Below are 6485 nucleotides of genomic sequence, written 5' to 3'. Positions count from 1 at the left end.
GGCTAATTTGTACTGGCCCTTTTGTATCCTATTGTATCAATGACAATCTTGTTTCAAAAGTTGCTTTGCAGGGGTAACAAAGCAAAAACTCTAAGTCGTGTAGATGGAAACTTTGTCCTCAGCTGACCTGGAGCAGCCTAGGAACCAAAATTTCCCCAACTACAGAACTCAGTGTAAACAGAAAGTGGAATGGGGAACTCCTAATAAGAAGCAAAGGGTCCCTGATGTGTAGCACATATGACTTATAAGACTGTTACACTCCCACCCTCCAATCAGATTCCACCAGGTTAACATTTTGTATAACCACTCCCACTCCCAGCTCCCTAAAAGTCTGTCCCAGCTTCAGCGCAGGGAGACAGATTTGAGTCTTGTCTCCTGTCTCCTTGCTGGTTGGCCCTACAATAAAGCTCTTCCTTCTCTCAAAAACCAGTGCTATAGTATTGGCTTCTACGTGCATCGGGCAGCAAGGCTTCACTTGGTAACACCTGTGATAAACTAAAAATCTAATGTGATATAGACCCAATATTTCACCCAATATGCTAAGCCATGTGAGTGGTACAAAAAACAAGAAGCCATCATCAAGGCTGTAACAGCCAATTAGTGCTTCATAGAGAAGAATAAACCTAATCTGACCCCTGAAGAAAGGGTCAAATGTTTAATGAGCGTAAGGAAAAGCAAATGTTTTAGGTGGTAGATATATGAATATTATATTCTTTAATGTTAAATGCCGTTTAAAAACTAGGTTTCAGGCCCAGCCCCGTGACCGAGTGGTTAATTAAGTTCAGACACTCTGCTTTGGCGGCCCAGGGTTTTGCCGGTTTGGATCCTGGGTGTGGACATGGCAACACTCGTCAGGCCATGCTGAGGTGGCGTCCCACACAGCAGAGCCAGAAGGACCACAACTACAATATACAACTATGTATTGGAGGGTTTGGGGAGAAAAAGAAAAAGAAGAAAAAAAAAGAGATTGGCGAGAGATATTAGCTCAGGTGCCAATCTTTAAAAAAAATTAAAAAATAAAAACTAGGTTTCATTATTTATAGACAAAAAGATCATTCAAATGACATTATTTGAGTACCTACTATGTGCAAAGCACTACACAAGGTATAATGGGTTGTAGACACGGCAGGAGCTGTGATCCCTGCCCTGCAAGAGTTTACAGCGTAGTGGATGCAAATGCTTACGAAGAACTTGCACAATGAAGGACGCTCAGAGAGCTGGAACAAGGATTTCCTGACCACCGTACTGTGGTGTAGTCTATCTCTAGAGCTCTGCAAACTCCTTTATGGCAAATTTTGACAAAAGATTCTAAGTGTGGATGACATCAGGTGGATAACAAGCTTGTACAGTGCTCCAGAAGCCCACCGATCTGCATTACTGAATGGGAGACTATATATTACTCTATCATCCTTATCATTATTCTTGTAGTTACTGGCTTGTGTCAGCTCCTTGTCTCAGCCACCGAAACTTTTTGTTCCTGAAAAAGCATTAAGCAAGCTGTGTGGAAGAGACCTTAGTATTATCCAATCCAATTTTCTCATTTTATAAAGGAGGCAGCTGGGAACTTGGGTGAAGGTCATGAGGCTTTTTCTTTCATTCATTTCTTTAATGAAAAAGGCACTTATATTTGAGTTTTATATTGTAATTTGTCACTTTTGGACCTTTCTTAAACTTCCTATCTCGTGACTAATCTAGGATGTGACATGTGTCACCGAAAGTTAGCGCTGATATCATGAAGTGCTCCATGAAACTTCTGCCCATCCCCACATCCCCATTAGTAGTGCGACACTTTCTTTCCACGCCGCTTAAAAAAGAACCTTTGCTATTTCTCCAAAGAGAACGTCGATACTATCAAACACAATAATACATAAGAAATTTGAAATTACTTTTTATTGGTATATTTTATCTTTTTTTCCAAGCTTCAACTTTAAGTGATAGCCACTTGGATTTGGTAAGATACTTCTGAATAGAAATATCTGTGGTTTTAATGTTAGGAACGTTAGAAGAACTTAGGTTGCTTTGTTTTCCCAGGTCAATCCTTTTTTGCCCTTTTGTACTGAATTTTTATCCAGTTTTATTACAGAACTGATATTTTGCAGTTGTTCCAATTCATCAAATATCTATCAGTCTCCTACAATGTGCACTGTTTCATGCTTAATACCAAAGGATAACACCAAACAATCATAAGTAAGCCATGGTCCCATACTCTCAAACTGCCTATCAGATACTGGGCAGTGTTTCATGGACACAAGTTCATGAAGGATAAATAAATGCTGTTAATTTAGCCTCATGTGAGTAAAATATTTTTTCTTCTTCTTAAAGTGTGTCTAAAGTTATCAGGGGCTTATGAAAAGCCACTGGGGATGCCCATTTGTGTTCCCAACCTACCAGAGAAAATTATATGATGAATCCTTATAGGAGCTCTGCAGCTCTGAAGCAAGCACCTCTCTCCTTAAAAAAAAAAAAAAAAAAACCCAAACACACCCAGATGTAAGAGTTAACACCGGACAAAATAAATACAAACTAAAAGACAGAGCATGGGAAAATCCAGTTAGATGATCCTTAGTGGTGTTCATTGCTTATAGTAAAGATGTCATTTTAAACAAAGACTGGGGAGGAATAAAATAAAAGGCAGATCTAATAACAACTACTTAGTCACGTGCTTTTTTTAAATTACAGGAAAATTTGTATTTAATGTTAGATTGTCTTATCCTTAACTAGCTGCTATCCTACATTTCAAACTATGAGTATTTCATAAAGTATGAAAAGAAACATTATCTTTGTGGAAAAATCACAGCCTCATAAATCTTAGTGCAAAGTCATCAAGTTGCATCATCAAATTTTAATTTATTCCACAGTCATGAATACATAAAAGAGTCTCACGTACTAGGGGAGCTTGATAAATATCCACAGACACTGCATTTCTACAGCAGGCAATGAGGTTAGTTGGGGTTGTTTTTACCAGTAGTCTTTTGACTATCAACACTAGGAAAATTACGTGCATTTGACTTGTGTTCACATTATAAAGTATTCTTTTTCAGACCTTAACTAGCCAAAGCCACACTGGCACCAGAAAGATGGCAGTACCCTCTCAATATTAGACACTACTGAAACAGTAAGTCATGTTCTGTTCATCTGGTAAGAAGCCAGTTTCACACTGGTGAGCACAGAATGACGAGGTTATAACTAAGGTTTAGACATCTTTCATAAATTTGTCCTTTCAAATATGAGAAATAAGTGTGTTCCAAAGGTTTATGCTTAAAACCAGGAATAAGGGTCTAACTGTTGTTAAAAAGTTGTTGCTATAAAATTCTCATGCATGGGGCTGGCCCGGTGGCACAGCGGTTAAGTGCACAGTTCCACTTCGGCAGCCCGGGGTTCGCCAGTTCAGATCCTGGGTGCAGACATGGCACCGCTTGGCACGCCATGCTGTGGTAGGCATCCCACGTATAAAGTAGAGGAAGATGGGCATGGATGTTAGCTCAGGCCACTCTTCCTTAGCAAAAAGAGGAGGATTGGTAGCAGTTAGCTCAGGGCTGATCTTCCTCAAAAAAAAAAAAAAAAAAAACTCTCATGCTCATGGAGATGAGCTTGGCTTATGCCAGGCCATTTTGCTCTCTGATTATTTATGCTATCTATATAATGATGATAACTAACTTCCTACACAAGGATGCCTTGTTCGCAAAGGATAGCTCTGGAAATCCAGTGTGCTTAAATAAACGTCAAGTATTATTATTGTCCCTCTGTTCCCTTTGGCTACTCAGCGCTCCTGTGGCAGTTTTACTATAAGGGCACCTGTGTTAATTGTCCACTGTCCCCTTAATATGATCTCACAAAATCTCTGGCTGTTGATTCATGTGGAGATCTGGATAGAATGTGTATTCAAGGTGACAAGTTAAAGAGTTTCCTTAGTACTGTAAGCAGCCACTGAGTGTCAACATCAGCTGGAAGACAGTGCAATAGAAGCAAGAAAGAGACACTTCTCAAAGACCTATTTGACACCCTCCAATTTCATTCCAACTTCAACAGAAACGGAAACAGCTAACACAACCATAAAAGTGAAGAAAACAAAACTGAATTCTTAGAGAGTTCAGAACTGGTCATTTTAGATCTCTGATTTGAGCCTTTGATCCTTCAGCTACAAGCAAATGCATTTTATTTTAAATCCTCTTCTCACTCTGAAAGAAAATGCTTCAGCGTATAAGGGGAAAATAGGGCAAAAGTATAAAAGAGAGAGACAGAGAGAGGGAAATCTTTGTTGAGCTCAGCAACTCTCAAATGAACGAAGTATGGATGTTTTATTCTTCCATCCACCAGGGCACCAATGTACTCTTTAGTAAATATCTATGAGAGAAAAGACTATATTAATTGTTCTTACAGCTAGATTTTTATCTATCATTGTTCAAGTCAGAAGATGCTACAATTTGAAAATGATGCGATCAACAATGATTATTATCTGTCTGAGTGGGTGTTGGTGAAAAGACCGATACTGGATTACTCTCCAGTTCCTGGGTGTGGTATAGTTTTTCCAGTTAAGAATTAAGGTTAAAAGGGCGTCATGTCTGCAGCTTACTCTTAAATGGGTCATAAAAAAAAAGTGTATATATAAATAGAAACATAGAAATATATATATATAATGTTAGAATGTGAAGACTATCTGGGGACTCTTTGTACTATCCTTGCCACTTTTCTGTATATCTGAAATTATATTTAGAAATCTTTAAGTAGAATTTAGGTTCATGGAAGTGAAATATACTTTTGATGAGTGATAGAAAATTAGAACCATTTTTTAACTGAGATATAGTTCATATACCATACTGAAATAATTTTTTAAAATAATTGATTCATTAAAACATTAATTAAAATTATGATCCAAAATTATGAAAAATACGTATTCACAGAAACTTTTGGGCTGGCCCGGTGGTGTAGTAGTTAAGTTCATGTGCTTGGTTTCAGTGGCCTGGGGTTTGCCGGTTCAGATCGCAGACATGGACCTATGCATCACTTATCAAGCCATGCTGTGGCAGGCATCCCACATATAAAGTAGAGGAAGATGGGCACAGATGTTAGCTCAGGGCCAGTCTTCCTCAGCAAAAAGAGGAGAATTAGCAGCAGATGTTAGCTCAGGGCTAATCTTCCTCAAAAAGGAAAAGAAGGAAACTTTTAAAATTCTGTATCTTATTGTTTAACGGCAAAGTTTCTATTATATTCTCATTAGATGAAATACTAGAAAATAATTCTTTATGTTTTTATTCATTTGCTAGATTTTCAGAAATAATTAATATCAAAAAAGTAAAGTACCGATAGCGTTTACATTTTTGGCCTTCAAGCCAAAATTTTAGTTTCCCCAATTTTAGCCCTTTGTTAAAAGCAAAATTAACTAAATTCCACAAATTTTACTCCTGACCCCACCACTTACAAGCTCTTTGACCTAAGCAAGTCCTTCAATGTCTCTGGATCTAGCTTCTCTATAAAAATTTAAAGAGTTATATTACATTGTCTAGAAGTTCCTTCTAGCACTAGCATTCTACTATAAGTTCCTTTTTACAAACAGGGAAATAGAAATTCTAATCTTAAGTAACTTGCCAGAAGTCACATGATAAGAAGAAAGCCTCATTTAAAAAGAGCCCATTAATGTATCCAGTGTGGATACATACACCAACAAAGAGCCCATTGTAGACAAACCGTCCTGGGTTCCCGGGCACACCTGCTGTCAGGGATCCGTCCTCCAGCCATCAGTAGCTGAAGCTCATCTCACTCTTAAGGGGAGAGGGATGGGGAGTTACAAACACTCTGGTTTGGTCTTGGGAGTGTTTTCCACCTATCAGAGGCTAGCAAGCCTCCTGGAGAAGAGACTAGGAAGGACGGAGAGGCCTGGAGTCAACATGGTCTCCACAGAGACCGGGGACAGGAGATGACTTGGCCATAGGATTGTTGCTACCATAGGCTTTGTGTTTTGTTACCCTTGGTGCCTACCCAGATGCTTTCTGGTAAGTGAGAAAACACGGTAGACTCATTTGAATCCCTGCCCTTTTTATGTGGTTTTAATTATGGGGAAGCTGTAGAAAAGATTGAGTGCTGATCTCTGGCTCACCAGCATGCAGTAAAAGAGCTAAGCTTTCTCTGTACAGGTTTGCCCTGCAATAAGGTAATATCCTGGTTTGAAGTGTCTACTTCTCTGCAACAGAAAAGGAGAAAGGAAGGAAAGGAAGGACAAACCCTGTGGATTAGGTTTTCTGCAATAAGACAGGCTTTATACAGAAATGTATGTGTTGGAAATTGGATACTCATAATTTGGATAGTGGCAAACATATACACCGTGTTTACGGTTTACACTGTCAGGTTCTGTTCCAAGCACCTTACATATATTGACTACTTCAAATATTGGGTCCCTGCCATGAAGGAGCTTTTACTCTTATGGCAAAGGCTAAACACAATACACAATCATTCCTTTTGATAATTAACAAGCACTTTCTGAACGCTTA

Source organism: Equus quagga, chromosome 11 (assembly GCF_021613505.1).
Source record: "Equus quagga isolate Etosha38 chromosome 11, UCLA_HA_Equagga_1.0, whole genome shotgun sequence".
In the NCBI taxonomy this organism is placed as follows: domain Eukaryota; kingdom Metazoa; phylum Chordata; class Mammalia; order Perissodactyla; family Equidae; genus Equus; species Equus quagga.
This window is presented reverse-complemented; position numbering follows the sequence as displayed.